We start from the raw sequence: 20,274 nt of genomic DNA, 5'->3' as shown, positions 1-20,274 counted from the left end.
GCTTATGACGTCATTTGTGACATCACTTATGACATCATCATGTAAACGAGTAATGAAAGAAATGGAAGTCGACTAGGCTAGCTGTTTACTAAACTTTAAAAGAGAATATACATCAAGATTAAGGTAAATACTAAAATGTATTGACAATAAAATGTTTTTATAATATATTGGGCAAAATATGTGCAGAATGCTCATAATGTACACTTGGTGTAGCTAGTGTTATCAAGAGGCGAATACTATGGAAGATTATTTATGCAAAAATTCTAGAGTGGTGGAACCTATGCTCGCGGTATTTTGTACATATATAATTTATTAAAAAAGCAAGAAGAACTTACCATTTCGATTTACCTATGCAAAAACATAAAGTTATCCTCCTTTTATCGAAACATGTTGTCGATGTGCGTCATCACGTGACTTAGTTGTCTTGTGAGCTATCAACACGGCATACGTGAAAAGGTGAAATTTCGTCGTGAAGGGAACCTATGCTGGTGGTATGTTATATTTATTAAACTAAGGCCGAGAAAAAAAATCAAAATGCTAAAAATGAACAAACAAGCATATGCGAGTATAATATTTATAACATTACACATTTATTATGTGAAAACCAAAAGAAATGAGGATGAAATTTCATTAGTATGTGCCTTTTTGTGTACATTTCATTTAAAGAAATGGAGTCACTATAAAATCAAAGATTAAAAAACGTATTCTAATGCCATATGTATCCATTCTTATTTGTATGCATATACAACGACAGTGATGAATTTTTCCTACACTTCTTTGGTGTAGATTCTATGAGAAAACTACTCTTCCCTGCATCGCAAACAAAGCCATTTTGACTTAGTCAAAATGCTAAGATCAACATCGATCTTTTCGTTGTTAGGCAGGCATTCGTAGTGCAGCCAGGCGTCACATTCATCACACCCAACCCAGAATAATGGCCTTGATGTCAAGCACACTTCACATATAGCATCTGTGAAGTGTTCTTCACTAGATTCAAGCATGGAATCTATAACGTGACTAGGTTTAGAGCTAGAGCTTTTTTTACCTGCGAATTCTGAAATGCACTGCTTTTTCAAGGGCGGAACAGACTCGATCACACGTGCTTCATGGTACGTTTTTCTCTTTGATTGTTTTATGGGAGGCGGTTCAACGAAAATCTCTGCCAGAGATTCAGGAACCATACCAACCCTAACTAACATGTTTACCTGCTTTGAGACCGATGCCCTGTTATCACTCGGAGAAGGAGAAGAGGGAGGACAAGTATCAGTACCAGAGTCTTCCTTGTGGCTTGAAAGGGGTGCTGAAAGGGGCTTTACAACTGAGCTGTGAAAAGGATATATGCCAGTAGCACTAAAGGCTGCAGCAACAACAGCAGGGGAAATTTTCATCATAGCATGGTGCAACAATTTCGGGAAAATATGTCTCGGCAAAGCACGTGATTCTACGTAACCCAATCCAGAGGCCAATTCAAAAAGCTTGCTTTTTAAGACGTGAAAGTATCCCACGTCAAGGGGCTGGAGAAGATGTGATGAATGTGAAGGAAAATACAGTAAGTCAACACTGTTTTCCATTGCATCTTTGATAACTGATGCGGACATATGAGAAGTATGATTGTCCATGATCAGAACGCATGGTCTTCTGTTGCCTAAAGCTGGAAGAAAAACATTACTAAACCATTTACTGAACAAATTGCCATTGATGAAACCTGATTCAGTGCATTCATACTCCCAATTGTCTGGCAAGCCGTCTTTGAAAATATCTCTGGGCAAGTTTTTTGAAAATATGATAAATGGTGGTACAGTCTGCCCTGCTGCATTAATTGCAAAATTAACAGTGATGTGGCCATTAAGACTAATGTGAGCTCTGAATGCTTGACGGACACCCTTTTTAACAACAACAGATTTATCAGAAGTTAGGTTGCCACTGAAACCAGTCTCATCACAATTGTAAATATGTGACGGTTTATTAGTAATGTCAAGCCTCTCAAGTGTCTGTTTCAAAACTTGAAAGTACTGGTCAATTTGCGTCTGTGTAATTGATGCACGGCCTTTATCAAGAGCATGTGATTTCCTGACAGTAAGGTTTTATTTCTCTTTAAGAAAGACTTCATCCATTTTTTGGAAGGTCCTGTATAGCCTGGTTGCGATATCTGGACTACTTCTTTGGCAAGATTTTTGATAACCTTTCTAGTAAGAGGAAACCCTCTATCGGCCATGTACAGAACATAAGATACTAGAGTTTTCTCCTCTGACGCATTCAACAGATGTTTTGGTCCAAAAGATGTTTTATGGCCACGGTATTTCCCTCTGGCATGATTTCTTAGAGTGGTTTCTGGGATTTTGTACTTTTTTGAAATGGAATAGACAGACTTCCCTTTGTCAATTTCTGCTATGGCTTTATTTATTACTTGTTGATCATGTATTTTTTGTTTTCTACCCATTCTGTAAGTAAAAGAAAAAGCCATGCCTTAACAAGTGCATTTCTGCTCTTGAAAAGGTTTATTTTTGAAAAAAGGTACATCCATTGTACGTGACGATAGAAAATACTTGCATCGTACGTAAACATTATTTCGGCAGTAAACTTTTTTGTTTTATAAAATGAATATTACTCTTTAAGCTTCATTTTAAAGAATAATAATTCTGTTTTTATATCTAAATATTTCAAAATTAGAAAATTCTTGTAGTGTTTGTAAAATACCGCCATTTTGCATGACAAAACTTTCGCGCTATGTGTCAAATTTGACAGTTGCGGGAAAATTCATTATAACTTTGGATTTTACACATTTAAGTTTATTTTTTTTATCAAAGTTGCTTGAAAATATATTTCATATCTTAATGTTGTGCATGATTTGCAATATACTAACTCTGACTAGGTGATTTTGACGTATTTGTCTTGGAATTTTGCGACGGAAACAGATTTCGGAAAATATATCGGCTGCAGTATACGTCACGTAAGCCGCACGCGCGGCTATCACTACGTGTATTGTAAAGGCATTTCATCATTGGTCGGTGTTGAATATGCCATGATAAAATATTTTGATCTGTGCTTCTTCAGAGAGCGTATTCATCAAGATACCGCGAGCATAGGAATACCGCGAGCATAGGTTCCACCACTCTATTATTGTATTTGATCAAACGCTTTATGATTAATGACAACTATTATTGCATTTGGTAAAGTGCTTTATTGTTGATGACAAACATTATTGCATTTGGTCAAATGCTTTATGATTCATGACAAACATTCAATTGCATTTTGTCAAATGCTTTATGATTGTAGACAAATGTATGTTATGTAACGCAATTTTGATGAATATAAACACTATATGCTTGGTGTTTGATAACATAATTCCTGCATAGCTCTATATCAAATGTTCGCATGCATATACTTCTATTAGTCTGATGCACAGAATAAATCAACTGTTTGCATGTATGACCATACTTTGATTTTGTAAAGTAGCTCTTCCATAATGTGTTTGCATTAATTACAGTTTTAAATAGGAAAAAAAGAAATTTCGACACTTGGCACAGCGACAATGCACTATCCACCATACACTAAGTTCCTTGACTTCAACGAAGCCGGGAACCGGCAAATTTTGATAAATTTTAACGCTAGGGGCGCCACATGTCCTAAAATTATAAGGACTGATCCCCAGGCTTGTTCAATTGCTATGGTTTAAACATATTTTATTGCATATCAATATACATAATATCTACATCTCAAATACAAAACTTAACAAGATTATATGCAAAAGGGTTGGGTAACAAGTTCTCACAACATTATTACATACCCTCCCCTTAACAAAATTCACTTACATGAGATTTGGCTACAAAATGTGTATTGAAAAAGCTATGCAAAATTTTATATAATTGAAGTTAAGAGGGAAAGAGGGAAGAAAGAATAGTAAGAGAAAGTCAAGTTAGATCAAGTACAACATAATGTTTATATTTCTGTTTTTGCTTTCTAGATTTTTATAGTTGGTCTTGTTGCAAAACTAAATCTAGATAAATTTGGACACAAAAGTCACTGTAGTATTTCAATTCTCAAATCGTTTTGTATCTTTAATAAATTTTTGAACACTTCTGAAAATAGTAATATTATCGTTTACTGATAAATAAGGGTTTCCAAAAAGTAATGTATCTGTACTTAAAGGATGATAGTCCTTGGTTGACTGGAACATAACTATTCTTTGATTTATAAAGTTAGGACACTGAAAAAGATAGTGCTCACAATCTTCAATATAATATCCACAACTACAACTAAATTCGGTAGCTAAATGATTATTAAAAAGATCAAAACACAAGTTGCTGCATTTGTTTCTTAGTCGAGAGTGATAAATTGAATATTTTCGATCTCCAAAGGAATATATCTCCGGTACTTCCGGCGCTTTAAACCGTGTGGTCAATAACAACTTTTTGAAAGCTGACAGGCTTTCTAGTTGTCTTGTTTCAATGGGTAGTTCATTCCACAATGAGATAGAAGATGGAATAAATGAACTAGAAAATATTTCGGTACGTCTTCTTAAGATTTCATAATCTTCATTATTTCTTAAGTTATAGGGGTTATTGTCACCGACTACATTAGGAAATAAATTACTTAAATATTCTGGGACCATATTATGTTTAAATTGCTATAAAGGAACAACAACGAACAAGTTCTTTTAAATTGCCAGTATGTTTTAAAAATAAAAATTGTTTCTTCACTAACTTGCTTACAATCTATCCAAACAACATATAGAGTACCTTCCATGTGAAAAAAAAACTTACAGAAAATGTCATAATCGTAAAGGAAAAAAATGTGAAAATGAAAGTAAGATAGATCTCCGGTTCTAAATTTAGCGCGTTCAAACGTGGTTATTAATAAAACCCGGCCCGGCCCAAACCACGGAAATAGCCGATTCTGATTGTACGGAAACTTACGGACGGAAGGCTAATATAATTACGAATGATATCGTGTCGATATCAACTTACATATTTAGAATTTAGTAAAAAAAAAAACAACACTGAACTTTATGATGCCCGCGAGGAACTTCTTTGATGAATGGGTTAAAACTGCGTGTTCTTTCTGGTTGCAAAAACGTCTTAATATAATTTGTAAACTTGTACACAGGAAATCGTTATACATAGCGTTGTTTTGACGAGCCTTCTAATTAGTTCCCGATATTTTGTATCGTTCTCATTATATACTATCTTATAATCACGTTTTGTCAAAAAGTTGTTATATTTCGAAGAAAGGAATTCCTCTCGGGCCTCAAAGAGTTTTTGTTTCACCTGTGCATTCCAAAGCCTAAATAATTCTTTGTGTCCGGTAACATGCCTAAAAAAATAGGTAGTAAAAGGCAGGATTTTTTATACTTTTTTGTTCAATGAGACTTTACGGAAATTATTTTTATGTCAAAAAAAATGAATACGAATAATTTCTAATATCACTGACAATTTTTAGAGAATAATTGAGCACCCTTTTAAAATTTTTTATTAAAAATTTTTTAAAAAATCTCAAACCCCATAAAAAAAATATAAAGAAACAAAAAGTGAGATAGGTTTGTTCACGCGGGAAATTTGGATCTCTTAAACTTAGTCGACTGAATTGACTTTACTAAAAGCCCAAAAATTGAATACATGTATTTTGGGTTGGGTTTTTTGGGAGTTTGGGGCATAATCGATTTCATATTCGGCGGTTTCCCTTTATAATAAAATTATTATATATATATATAAAAAATTTTAAATATAAAATTTTTTAAAAAATAATAAATTTAAATATATATTTTTTTTTTTTTTTTTTTAATTTTGAAAAAGTGTTTCCTCTGAATAAATGACTTACTTTTTTTAATATTCAAATTAGTTCAAAACATATGATTTTAGAATGGGAAATAAAAATTTTTACCTTTTTTTTTTTTGTACGATGTCTCTTTAAACCCGGGGGCCCGCGGGGTCAAAAATCCTGTCAGCGGTTTTTGGGACCTGACCCAACATTCCCTTTCTTTCGGTGCGAGAAAGGGTAATTTTCCCCGGAAGCAGCCTTTCGAGTGAATTTCACATTATTGGTAAACCCAAAAATCGACCCCGAAAAAAAAATTTTTTTTAAAAAGGGGAAAAAAAATTCCCATTTAACTGCACCAATATACAGAACGTTTCCCACCGGGTTTCTGAAAAAAAAAACCAAAAAAATTGAACTTTTTAAGGTTCGTTTGGATTTTTTACCAATGCCCTCCCATTTTTCAGTTTTAAAAATTTAGATACTTAAAAATTAAACTTCAATGGTTAGCCCAATCTTGAAAAAACTTTGCAATTTATTTAGGTTAATTTGATATATTATTGTATACAGAATCCCCTTTTCAGTCATTTTTCCCTAGTGCTGGGAAATTTTTGATACATAACAATTGAAGGATCTTTTTGAGCCCGCTAATCATAATTTACAAATAAGTTCGAAAAAGCAAAAAAAAAACTTAAACGGATGTTTTTTTTTCCCAAATCTCAAAAATTTCTTCATTAAGTTTTTTTTTTGGTAAATTTAAAAATACCCAAAAATGTACTGCAGACGATTTCAAAACACTGCTTACTTTACTTTTGGTTACGTGACCAACCGGAAGTGAACTGAAACTTGGATCTTTATTGACCCGCTTTAATGCTGCCCGAAATTCTGAGACCTTACGTTTTGTGATTTTTTAAAGGGGTAGAACCAAAACCTATTGTAATTAGGAAAAATAAAACTGTTGCTCTTCTTTTGTATATCCCGAGTAATTGTACGATAGTTTGCATTTTTTTTAACGAAAGATTTTGAGTGAAATTTTTTCAGCTAAAATTTGGGTTTTTTAAACTGCCCAGGGTGGGGGCCCAAATCCATAAAGCATCTCAGAAAATTTTTAACCTTAAAATTTTTTTTTTTCAATTTAACGGAAAAGAAATGAAAATGGCGGGTTTTTCCAGAAAAAAATTTGCACCCCTTCATAACTTGTTTAAAAAAATAGAAAAAAGTTGATCTTCACCCATATTGCATTGTATTGAAATCCTTACGAAAATGGCGTCGAAAAAATCACTTTTTAGCTAAACCCTAAATTATATAGTTGTGATTTTTCCTGTTTTAGGGAATTTAATTTTTTTTTTTGGGTTTTTCCATTAACCCCAAAAATTTAATTATTTTTTAAAGGGGTATGGGCGGGGCCCATTTTTAAAAAACCTATATGTTTTAAAAAATGGAATGACTAAGTATGTGTTTTTTTTCACAAAAAATAGGCCGGGTTCCACAGGAATGAACACAAGATAAAGTTTTTTAAACCCTATGTATAAATAAGCGCAGTCTTTTAATCAGAAACAAAAGTACGATCTCTCATGGGGGAGACACAAAAAATGTAATATCACTTGCGCGAAAAAAAAATAGCGTTTTTGCGCATGTGTATAAAATTATTTTTTATCTTTAAATCTATATTTTAGCCCCTTTCCTTTGTTCTAGATGTACCCACATTTTCCCAACGTTTAAAAAATCGTTTTTTTCCGAAGGGGGGAGCCAAACACACTTTGACCTCCACTGTGACGTCCCCCCACGTTTTTACGTTAAAACAATGGAGGGTTGGGTATACAATTAACCAAAAAAAGATGCCCAAAGGGCTGCGAAAAATTTGTATCTAATTTTTTATACTTTTTAGTAGGCTGGATTTGATAATAAAAAAAATTGCTTTTTTATGTGGGGTCGATATGGGGATTTTTTCGCCTTTTAAAAAGCGATATCAAGTCGAAAAATTTTCGCTCGGGGTTTGATATTGCTTTTTTTCGGCCGATAAATCCACATATGAAACCAAGCCATGAGGGAAAAACCCAAAATTGTCTATTGCGATTAGTTTTTAGTTTATACAAATTTTTTTAGCTCGAGTGATGGGAAAAATTTAAGCTTTTTGTAACCACTCTCGATCCGCTTCCTGGAAAAAAACCCTACTGGTTTCATATGAGAAGTCAATTGGGGGTTTTTCCGGGGGGGGGGCCCCAAATGGGGGTCGAAAACCCCCGACCTCTGGGTTTTAGCGGCCAAAAACCCTTTTCCCTAGACCCCGCTCCCCATTTCGATTAGGAAACCCGTTAGCAAACAGCAAGGATCCCGACCAAATGGGGGGATGTTGGTTTTCTCATGGCGCGGGCCTATCGACCCCCAAAACCAAAAAGGGAATTAATTTTATAATACCCCAAGCGCAGAAATTGAAAATAACGATTTTGCGCAAAAGGGGGATAAAAAAGCTTATTATAAAAAATTTCAAGTTTAAATAATGGGAAAAAAATGCAAATTTTTCATTGGGGTGGGGTATTTAAAAAATTTTAAAATCTGAATTGCAACATTTGTAATCCATGCTTTAAAATGTTTTATTTTTAAAAAAAAAAAATTTTAAAATTGTGTGGAATGTTTTATAAGCAAATAGCAAAAACATAGTTTTAGTCCGACCGGACCGGTTTTTTTTTTTTAAATTCCCGTGTTTTAAAAAAATATGTTTTTATTTCAAAAAAATAAAGAAAGGGAAATCAAAAATTAAAAAATCTAAAAACAAAAATAAGTTTGCAGTAAATTGTTAAAAAAATGAAAGTTTTTGCTATCACTACCCTCCCTTTATCCGTATTAGATATTTAAAGTTTTTTTTGGGTTTTTTTTAAAACAGACTGGGGGGAATGTTTCGGGGGTGTGTGTGTGTTTGTGTTGTGGGGGGGGGGGGGGGGGGTTCCCGGGTTCGAAACCTTTTTCGACCGAACTTTCATATTTTTTAAAATCCAGTTCATTCTTTTTACAATTACTGTAACTCCGGGGGATTTATTCCATCAAAATCACCCGGTTTTTTTTTAAAGCTAAATCAAATTTATTTTATTTGAGCAACATTTTTTGAAAATTTTGTTTTTCATTTTTTGTATTTCAGGAACAAAGACCTAATTTCATAAGTTATAAACCCCTTCTGGAAAGTTTACTTTGTATTTTTTTTAAATTTTGTAATTGCCTCCCTTTAATTTTAAAAAAATGTAAAAAGTGGACTATGTTTTTTTGATTTTGTATAAATTTTTTAGTTTATTTTTAAATTTTATATTCAAATTTGGGGAAAACTTCAAAAACCGAAACAAATGGGAAGTATGAAAACCCGCGCATGGGTTCGTTAAATTTCCCCCTTTTTTTTCGAAACTATCTTGGTTGCGCAACCGAGATAGGCCCAAAAGGGGGAAAAATAATAAATTTTAAAACTTACAAAATTTTTTTTAGTTAATTTTCGCAAAATGTGTACTTACCAATGCAAATCTTTTAAACCCTTTAAAATAAGAGGGTTTTTTTTCATATGTTCCCTAAAACAAGAAATTTTCATTTTAAAATTAAAAAATTAAAATGCTTTAAAAAGCTATCTTGGGCGGGAACCAAAAATTTTTTAAATACTTCCCGTTCCCCCGGGATAGACCCCCTTTGCCCCTTTGTCACATCGTTAGGTGAAATAACGCCCTACTTTAACTACCCGTCCAGTTTTGTTGAAAGAAACCTGCAAAACTGCCAACTCGTGTCTGTTTCCGGGAACAAAAAGACACATCGGGCTGCCCAACGTATTACTTCCCTTTTATTGGGGGGTCAAATTTTAAAAATCTTTTTATTTTAGGTCTTCGCTTATGTCAAGTGCAATTTTTCATCAAACAACGATCATCAATAAAATACTTTTCTTCTACTTTTGTAATAATGAAATAAAAAACACCTAATGGGCCCTTTATAAAGATGACGGTATCACCATTCGAATTATATTAGCCTTCCCCTCCTTTGTTTCCGGTGGTTTCCCTACAGTCCCGGGAAACGGGTAATTTTCCCTGGTTTGGGCCGGCCGGGGTTTTTTTAATAACCCCCGGTACCTCTTTTTACGAGAGTTTCTTGAAGGGGTCAGCTATAAATGTTTTTCTAAATAAATAAACTGGAGTTACGTTCTTCATTTTTTTCGAAAATGGACCCCGCTAAAAAAATATGAAGACATTTAAAAATTACGGATATCTGGAACAAAATGATGCGTTTTTTAACCTTTTCCCGGTATATGAAAAAGCTAAAGCGCCCAAAACAAAAATCGTTGCTCTCTTGCATTACACAAGTACTTAAAAGACATTACAGTGTAAGGGGTAATAAATGTATAAAAACAGTTGAAAATTTAAAAATGAGAGAACGTTTTTGCAACTTTTTAAATTTGGGCTCCAATAGCCCCCAAAACAATTTTAAAAAATACCAGTTCTTTTTTTTGGCACTTGGGGTTAGAAAAAATACCCTTTTAAAAATTTTATCATGAAAACTATTTCAAAAGATACAAGGATTTTGGCATTTAAAAGGGATTAATTGGTTTTCTTTTAAACCCTATATAAGTGATCTAAATTGCAACTTTAGCAAAGCGTTTGTCCCTCAAAAATAAAGACTTTAACCCAAAAGCAAAAAATAGTTGTCATTAATCATAAAGCGTTTGATCAAATACAATAATAGAATTTTTGCATAAATAATCTTCCATAGAATACAGCCTTACAGGATTTGGTGGGAAATGCGGGGGGGGGGGGGGGGTGCCAACTTTTTTTTTTTTTTTTTTTTTTTATTCGGGGGCAACTGGGGGGGGGGGGTTCCCGGGGCCCCGGGGGCATGTTCCCCCGGAAAAGTTTGAAAACAATGGATCCATCTGGTGCATTCTGGGCGTTCTGAGGACTTTATTTGGTACTGAAAAACGACAGGTTTTGTGACAAAATCAACCCAAATAACATGTTAATTCTATACTCCATGTTTTATGACTTGTCAGACTTATTCTTGTGCAGGTATCACAAAATTTCTTAGTCTGATTTCTAAGGATTTTTAGCTGGACTATAAGTAGAGTTATCCTACTCACCACGGCCTAGGGTGTCGGCGTCGGCGTCACGCCATAGTTAAATTTTTCGTACCAGTCCACATTTTGTCCATCACCATGTCCAGTTATACGCAAGAGTACACAACTCCATCAAGGATTTTGGCTGAATTATGGCCCCTTTTGACTTAGAAATCTTGGTCAAGTTTTTCGTACTAGTTCATATTTGTGTACTGTTTTTAATGTATAGCTTTGAAACTTTTATCACTTGTTCAATATAATAGTCTCTACCTGTAGGCAAGAGTACATAACTCTGTCAATTATTTTGGCTGAATTATGGCCCTTCTTGTACTTGGAAATTGGTTCTGTTTTCGTACAAGTCCACGCTTTGTCAAAACTTCTGCGCATGAAAACATTTGCTTAACTAATGTAAAACACTCGAAAAATGCGAAAACTTGCACATGAGGTGACAATTTTGGCCAAAAATCGGGCATGGGTTGGCCTTAGAAAATCGGGAATTTCTCGACTTTAACTTAGGACTTGTAAATGGAACTGCACAGGTTGTCTTTAATGAAGGTTTTCTGATAAATAAATGCAAAAATTGCCGAAAATGAAATAAAATAGTTCACCTTATAAGGACTCGCCCGTGTATACTGTGAGGTCCACCTGTCCTATCCTGACTTGAGCTCGCCAATGCGAGCGGACGAGTGGAATTTTACACCCCTGTGTCGGTAGCAAGACTAGCGCACATGTAAGGTATCGTTAGGAAAAAAGATTTCAAGACACCAGACAATGATTTTATCATTGGAAGAAAGTATTGTTTAAAAAAAACAAATAAGGTAGTTAAAGTTGTTTAGACATTTTCAAAAAGAATCGTTACAATACTTTACACATTTTTTCTTTCATCTTCAGCTCCAGTAAGAAATCGAATAGGACGTCGAAAAGGACGAAACAGAAAGCTGAGAATTTGCAAGAATTATAGATAGGATGGCTGAAAAAGTAAACTATTACATGATTACACACAAGGGCATTTCCTTATCAACCATATACTGACACTTCCCATCGCGTGAACCCTTACCAGACTGCACTTGTTTAAAGGAAGAAATGAGCAAAGGATCCAGTAAGTTTTGACATTAGATTTTTTTGCACAATATGATTCTTGTCATGTGATAGAAACGAATGTTTTATTAAATAAATGTATCAAATCGAGCTCAGTGATCAGAAAGAATTGTATATATGTATACCCGATTGTATGATTTATTGAAATTAGGTATTAAGTAATAAAGTAATAAATTAGTGATCATTTTGTTTTTATTAACTATTTTCAATTCAATATTTTTTTCTAAATAGCTTATTTGTAACGCCTTAAAATTACAGCCATGGATCGGCATGAATGGATGTTCCCTTTCTCAGTGGTCTAAGGAAACAAGACTGAAAGCAGGCTTGCAGAAATAACAGCAGATCAAAATCTGGTGTGGCACGATGACAAGTAAAGGTAAATATAATTTGAAACATTTTTGAGTCGTTCATTGATAAAATCTGTATTAGTGATAAATATATATATGGACATCAAGAAAGCAAAACATTCAAGAAGAACAGTTGCAATACAAGCGTATTGTACACACATGCTTTTCAGTGAATTATCAAAATATGAGCTTGAAATACATCTGATATTTTCACAGTGAAAAATATTATTAGGTTAATTAACATTGTTCCGTACAATACGGAGATATATTTGGAAGAGTTGCTGAGAAAACCATATTGGACGAGCCGCTAGGAATCCAAATATATCTCGTATTGTACAGTATTAAATAACCTTTTTATGCTATATCTATTTTATTTAAGTTTGAAATGATTCTTCTGCTTTCTTGATTTCAAGACGCAAATCAAACACATAGAGCGCCCGTTTCACCCGGTTTACATTCGGAACATTTTCTCGCGTTTCGGGCTTTTTGTATGTTTAACATTGGACAGTTGAACCGTCCAAATACGAAAAAATACAGGCTCTTTTGTACACATGTGCATCAAATATGGTAATATATTGTACGGTCACGTGAAAACGGTGTTGCAAATTAACGTTCACGATTGGATAGATGAAATAGACATAGAATGATATAGATATATAATACATATTCAACTAGTAAGGCTGTAAAATGGGTTCATTTTAGTATAAAGGTAAAATAAAAAGAAAGTGTGTTTGTTATATCTTTCACTCTTGAAAATTCCATATGTTAAATTTTCACTCGCGACAGTTCCACTCGTGAAAATAGATGCCGCATCTGATATGAACTCGATAAAGGCGTTTCAATATTGCACTGAAACAAACAAATATCCTTCATCTATGTTTTAGCAATGTCATAGTAATAATAGTATGTAACTTTTTCCTTCTTTATTTAAATATACAAATATTTAAATTATTTAGACTTCATTTTCAGCACTTTAGAGCATTTCAATGATATGTAAACCATATATGGTCATTTAGTATGACATGTCTTCTTATCAAAAATAGAAAAATATTGACATGTTATGTTACATATTAGAAAAATAATCTGTTCTGAGAAACATCAGCCATTAAAAATGCTCCCATGAAAATAGCCCTTTAGCAATTACGCGTATGTAGACATTTTCTCAAAGAATAAAACTTATTTCTGGAAATTTACAATGAAAATGGTCTATATCTTTTCTCGTTACAATAAGCAATAAACATAAGCCAAAATCATAACTGCCACATCCTCATATGCCTCATACCAGATTTCATCAACAGCATGGAACTACCATCCCCAGCTTTTATTATATTTGACTGGCTTATCATAGTAGGTTGTCCCCCTTGAAAATTATCCGATAATCAATATTGGTTTCCCTTTTGACATTACTTTGAGCAATAGATTATATAGGAAATTTATTTTTAATGATTAATTTCAAATATGTCTTTTGGTTTGTGAATATTTTACCAGATATGACAGTAAACTTTAATTTCTCCTCTTCAATTTAATGTGAAAATATTTATTCTAACTGAACATCTTCTTGCTTCCAATTTTGTTTTAAAAGTATCACCGTCGCTTATATTGAACATATAGTGAAAAACAGTGAACTTTTCAATTTCTTTTACTTTAGAGGCAAATAAATCATATTTTCCAAAGCATGACAATTTATTATCACATATATAGGTATTCTTGACTTTATAAATTATACAATAATATAATTTTAAGTATAATAAGGTAAAGGCTTCTTGCTTCCATTTTACTTCAAAGTGTACCAAGAAATAAAAAAAACTGTGGATTTCTTAAAGTTCTGATGTAACTTAAACCGTGTTAATTTACGGAACTGCATATACCAACAACTGACGTACGATTCAATATAGTCTTTTGAAATACTAACGTTCATAATTGTTAATAAGTCAAAAAAAAAAAAAAAAAAAAAAAGAACAGAATAGAACAGAGCTTTGATTTTTAACCAAACTGTTTAGTTTATGATAACATTACGAATCAACATAAATTACATAATTTCCGACTGAAAGCTAAATATCTTTGGAATATTGAAACATTCGACGACAGGAGAAAAAACTACTTCAAAGAATAATTTTCTAATGAAATAGTGTGATTTGCAAGTTAGGCGCTCACTGTCACTGAAGCTGGTGAGAGGGGGAGAAAATGTACATTTATTTAAACAAAAGACACAGCATGGATTCCATGATGTGCAAAGAAAGGGTGAAATTAACAGACGCGCAATATCATGTCTATTTTGGAAACGAAATCCAAGCTTGAAAATAAAATTGGCATGCTTTCCATGAGTTTGCACGGTAGGATTATCTCTTTAGTACGACCTACATTTTTTGTCACGGTTTTGTTCGTGGAAAGCATGGAAAACAGCCACCTTTACAGCTAAAGACTTTAGTTTACACGATAAATTTGATTTCATGCTTGAATTGTATAGTATGTGCAAACACATATCTGATTGGCATATTTGATTTATGTATAATCAAGTAACTTAGACACTATAAATAAGTAGACAGGATGAATCAGTGCTAATTGTTTTAAAAAATGAGTTAGGATCTCTATGATAGACATGCACCAATACTGATCAGAAAAAATCAGAAACTTGATTCATAATTCAATAGATTCTTTCTTTCTTTGATTTCTATGGAAAACCTTGGATCAAGACCAGTTAATAAAACATGTGTGTGCGTGTTTTAGTAACATGTATGTTTTTTTAAGATTGTTAAATTGCACGGGTTTTTCTTTGCCATTGCCTGTCAAATACAGTATTGCTTAGTTTATTACTTTATTTTATGATGTTTTAAAGGTAAACTTCTAGGCATGAAATTTAAACAAAAGTACCGTTATATGGACAAGAACAATCAGTCAAAATGGGAATACATGTATCTTCACACAAGTTTCGTTTTTCTCGAGGAAAATTATTATGTATAAATGTGTTTGTGGGAAAGCTCGTTTATAAAATAATCCTCGGATTTCAATGTTTAGCCGTCATTTTCTGGAGGCCGCGGATTCAAAGTTTCAAAAGAAAAGAAAAGAAATTTATTTAAACGTTTTCATTTTCTGTTACATGACAACACGAATTTCGCAATATCATAAGCTAACATAATGTTTCTTTACAGAAATGTTTTATATCTTAACATGAATAATACTTCTATATGAATGTATAAAACAACATGATTTATATCAAAAACTGGCTACATGTTTTGTTGCTTTCTATGGAGTAACATGCGAGTTTATTTCCGTGTATTACCTAAAGCAAAATATTAGATCAATGCAAAATCCATGATAAAGAATTATTGATTTAGGTCATGAATGACACGACTTTAGCTTATGTAAGGGGGGCAATCCAATTTGAAGGGAATTGCTTTAACACAGTCAATAATTAAGGGAGAGAATTCTTGCAAATTCTCGTTAAAAGCTGACCATGATCTTTGACTACTTCACATTACACTGAGTAGTCACTTCCTGTTTGGTGTAATCAGTCCCTGTGCAGCTAGCGTGCCGCATAGCTCTTTATAAATATAGATTGGTTCTACAATATGATGTGTATGTATGTATGTGCGTGCTTTCGTGCGTGCGTGCGTGCACATGTATGAATATACAGTAATTTTATTATTTTATCCAAAATACGCTGTCATATGGAATCAAAAGGGTTTTAAAGAGTAGTTCTGATATAAAAAATGATGATATGATCCACACAGTAGAACACCATAAAGGGGGATGACTACGCAGAAAAGGGACAAATATCCAATTAGTCCGTCCCTTGCTATTTGCCATGGAGTCTCCCATTTAACCGTCGCCAGTCCTTTTATTTTACAAAATACACGAAAAGCGTGTATGATTAGTGTGGAACACAAAATATTTCCGTTGTATATGACACGTTCTAACATTTCAAAGATAGGACAGTAAATTGTGTTCATATTTTTTATACGTTCTACATTACATTTCAGGTAAAAGCAAAGAAGTCAAGCACCGTCATAATCCGTCAAGTGCAGCACAACAATGAAAAATGCAGACTGTATTCTTTAAAGCAAAAACACTGATTTATTTCTCGTCCAATCTTCAGCGAATTTGGTATAGATATGTGTTCAACAAACCCTGTTAGCTTAATAAGTGAAGAAGTTATGTATTTTATGACAATAATAGTTTAGTCAATAAGCGAAGCGAACATTTGCAGCGCTGTTCTACAACAGTACAAAAAGACCATGCCAGGACGTGTTACTGGCTGTATCAGCACAAGAAGTGGCATAAACATTATTGCTTCACTATTAATTTTGTTAAGTTTATAACACACCAGAGCACAAAGTGTTCCGTGTGGGCTATTGTGGTTTCGCTGTGTCCGTCAGCAAACAATTGAAACGTTAACACTATAGTAATCACAATGTTAATTTAATTGTTCATAATGTTACCCTTAAGGTAGTTCTGCACATTTGAAAAACCGGAAGTGGTGATGTAACGTCATTTATCCGGAAAACGTAGAATAAAGCCTTGATTCGGCGTACGGAAACGAAAATCATTTCATAAACTAATAGCAACCCGTGAGTAAAATATGGGGGGAAGGGGTGTTTGATCATCTCTCTTAATTACTTACGGACATTTTCCTTTACTGACCGCGATACACGGAACACAATTTTGACATTACCGATCTAAGAAATATGATCTTTTTTTTTATTTCTGTTCATTAAATATTTCATTTTTCTGTCTCATTCCCGTTGAATTTGCAGTCAGCGTCCATAATCGCCGAAGGTTTGTCTATCAACATTTACTGACGTAATATAATCGTGTCACTGATTATGTACTATATCTCGCACTTGTGTAGAATTCAGTGAAATCCCTGAAGACCGATTGATATTTCCTTTTTTCCGCCTTTCATTCACACTCGTATATTCTGCCTGGCACGTTACGTTGTTATGCCACCAGTTAAGGATGTTTCGCATACGCCGGGAAAAGAAATAGAATGTGAAATCGAGGCAGCCCGAAACGAAAACATTCGTGAATTGAGTAAAAATTATTTGCATGAAGATCAGTCGAATTTTTCCATGCTCGCACAAATACACAAAAAACTGGCGTTCACATTCCACGTAAAATCGTATGTTAATAAATCAATGGTATCGATTTCATTATCCGATGCCGACGTAAATAACATATCGTCATTATCCATATTAAGGACATATCTGACTCAGGTATTTCAATATATTTATGAAGCACTAGCCGATTCGGAAACCTTTTTACAATGAATTGTGTAAGTCGCTAAGAAAACCAACATCATAATATTCTCGACTATGGGAAGTCACTAATGTCGCACACAATCATATTTACTGCAAACGTTTTCTTTACTGTTATATGTGACCTAACATGTAATTAAACTATACTGAGTACATCTATAAACTTGGTCAACAGTCGTTATGTTTGACAAGAAACCTGCACTGGTTTTGGATGATGGTCCGGTTTATACACAAATTTACAATACTACTATACAAAATTCAAATATACATGTATACGGAAAGTATGAAAAAATCGGTAAAAACATTGCGTTTTTAGATGTACTGAGTATATTTAAATTGTTGCACACGCGGTTTATCTATTTTTCTGTCGAATTGTTCAGTTTATTCGCTTACGTATCAATCCAACGTTAAACTGTAAAAAATCGTGAACGTCAATTTCTTTAAAATATACTTGCATGATTTATGTTGAGCATAATAAAAAACAAAAGCCACGTGTTCCGATTTGATTTGCAAGGAACTTGTCTCCTATTAGTTTCCAGTCATATTCTGTCCCCAAATTAATGCAAATGATAGACAGACCTATCATAAATAAGTGCATTCTTGCAGTTTAAAGAATTAATGACAAAGCCAGCATCGTAAAATGAAAACATTTTTTAAAAAGACTTATTTAACGTGGAAGTAAAATAAATGTGACTTGCGTAATATGACACATATCTTTTCCTAAACATTACCATTCTTAATTTTTTCCATTATACGTTAAACAGTATGTGGACAAAAAGATCACAAGATGTTACTTTCGCGTTTAGCCATTTAAAGGCACTGACCCCCAGATTTTCGCTAAAAGTTTGGTCATATTTTGGACAATAGAACATGAGATTTTGTTTCTAATCTGTCTTAAAATGCCAAATCAAGAGCGAGAGAGAAAAAAAAACATGCTCGAGTTGGGAATCAAACACAGGCCGCCGCGGCAATAAAAATTTCCTGCGGTCCTGACCAATACACCACTGAGGAATATGCGCGTAACGGTCGTTTAATAAATATAAAGGCAGTTTACCTACACTATACCAGTACTTTGAATGGAAAAAATCGCAAAAACAACTAATTCTTAGGTGTTTCTATAACATAATCTGTCAGTAACTAAGTTTTAAAACCTTAAGAAATACAACAATAGTTTTTTTGATATCTAACTTTTTTTTTTTTTTTTTTTTTTTTTTTGTCGTACGATCTGGAGGACAGTGTCTTTAAAACAAGTTTACCAAAACATGTACTGCGTGAAATCATTATTCTAAAAACGGTTGACAAATATTCCATATATCATGTCCAAAGAAATGACAAGTCTTGTCGGCGTGGGGCATGATACGTGGATGTTTTATGACTCAACATGATATTTCAGTAGAAACTACTGGATCGATATATACATTTTCGTACATTGTTCGGAAGATTTTCCTAATGTTTGATTGAACACACCTGCAGATGTGAACGTTAAGATGGAAACGTGAATAATAAAAGATGAATATATGCGTAAAAATCAGGTCTTCTTGATAACCAGAAGCAGACGTTTCTTCTTTGTATTTAGGCGGGAAAACTGCACGTGCCTTCCCGGATGCTCCTTCGGTAATGACCGCGCGAAAATTACGTATTGGCAGTATATTTTCGCGTCACAAGAAACATTACTGTGTTAAAACGTTCATTTAATTGTAAACGAAATGCTCTACAACCTAATGAAAATGCATGCTTAAGAGTTTTAATTTATATCGTGTCTGTACGTCCGTGACAGGCTCATATAATATTTTGCATTCGAATTCTTAATATTATATTTATGAGTTCAACTTTCAAAAAGAAAGGATGTTTACCTTTATACACTAACAGGCATGTAATTACGATTGTTTCACCGGTAAACGAACATGTTTTACGAGTGAGATTATAATAAATCAGGTGGGTGGGGTATAAACATTTTTCTATTCTAATGGCGAAGTTTCGAAACGGAAGAAGCATTTTGGTGACTCTTCAACGTTTTTGAGATATAGAAAGGGAAAACGGTAAATACTACCGCCATCGGTTATAACAATAGACCTCTCCATGTTTCGATTTTTGTACATTTAATAATTATAGGTGGTGGGAGTTAGTGGAAAATTCATAATTATTTATGGGTAGTGGAGGAAAATAAAAAAAATATGGGTGGTAGGGTTTTTCAAAAAGTGCCTTCCGACCCCCATATAATTTATTCTGGAACTGCCCTTAGAAAATAGAAAGATCTTGTGTCCACTCAAAAAGGCATCATTTTCAATCGGATCTTCATGAGACTTTATGATAATGTTTGTCTGACTTAAGGATGTACGAGCTTTTTTAAGGGTATCCGCCATTTTGAAGAAATGTTTCGTCGAATATTGCTTTCTAAACAGAAGTTTTGCCAAAAATTAATGCTAAATAATTAAAATATGGTTAATAATGTACCATTTAACCAAATTATTATGCTTTTTGCGAAATAAATTTTCACCCTTATTTTTGGCTGGCATTTGTCTAAAATTGACGTAAGATTTACAATGGGGTAGGGGTAGGTAATTTAAAATATCTATTAAAGTAGATCAGGTTTGGTTTTGATATTTTTTCTGACTGATACATATAATGTTAAGCTATAAATAAAATAAAGTTTTCAAGATAGCACGTTATACTCTCTAGAAAATTAAATTAAAACAAAAAGAACAAAAAATACCAAAATTCCCCAAATTTTTAACAGTTTTTTCTTAAT

The 20,274-nt window shown here is 33.4% G+C and overlaps 1 long non-coding RNA gene across 1 annotated transcript; it reads left to right on the top strand.

Annotated features, from left to right (window-relative positions):
- The first annotated feature begins 38 nt into the window (after window positions 1-38).
- Window positions 39-19,489, top strand: LOC123529665 (uncharacterized). Its single transcript, XR_008366655.1, has 4 exons — window positions 39-123; window positions 11,717-11,924; window positions 12,182-12,299; window positions 16,251-19,489. It is a non-coding gene; the product is annotated as an uncharacterized LOC123529665 (long non-coding RNA).
- The last annotated feature ends 785 nt before the right edge of the window (window positions 19,490-20,274 follow it).

This window comes from Mercenaria mercenaria, chromosome 13 (assembly GCF_021730395.1).
Source record: "Mercenaria mercenaria strain notata chromosome 13, MADL_Memer_1, whole genome shotgun sequence".
Lineage (NCBI taxonomy): Eukaryota > Metazoa > Mollusca > Bivalvia > Venerida > Veneridae > Mercenaria > Mercenaria mercenaria.
Note: the sequence above shows the minus strand (reverse complement) of the source record. Positions and strands in the feature narration are given on the sequence as shown.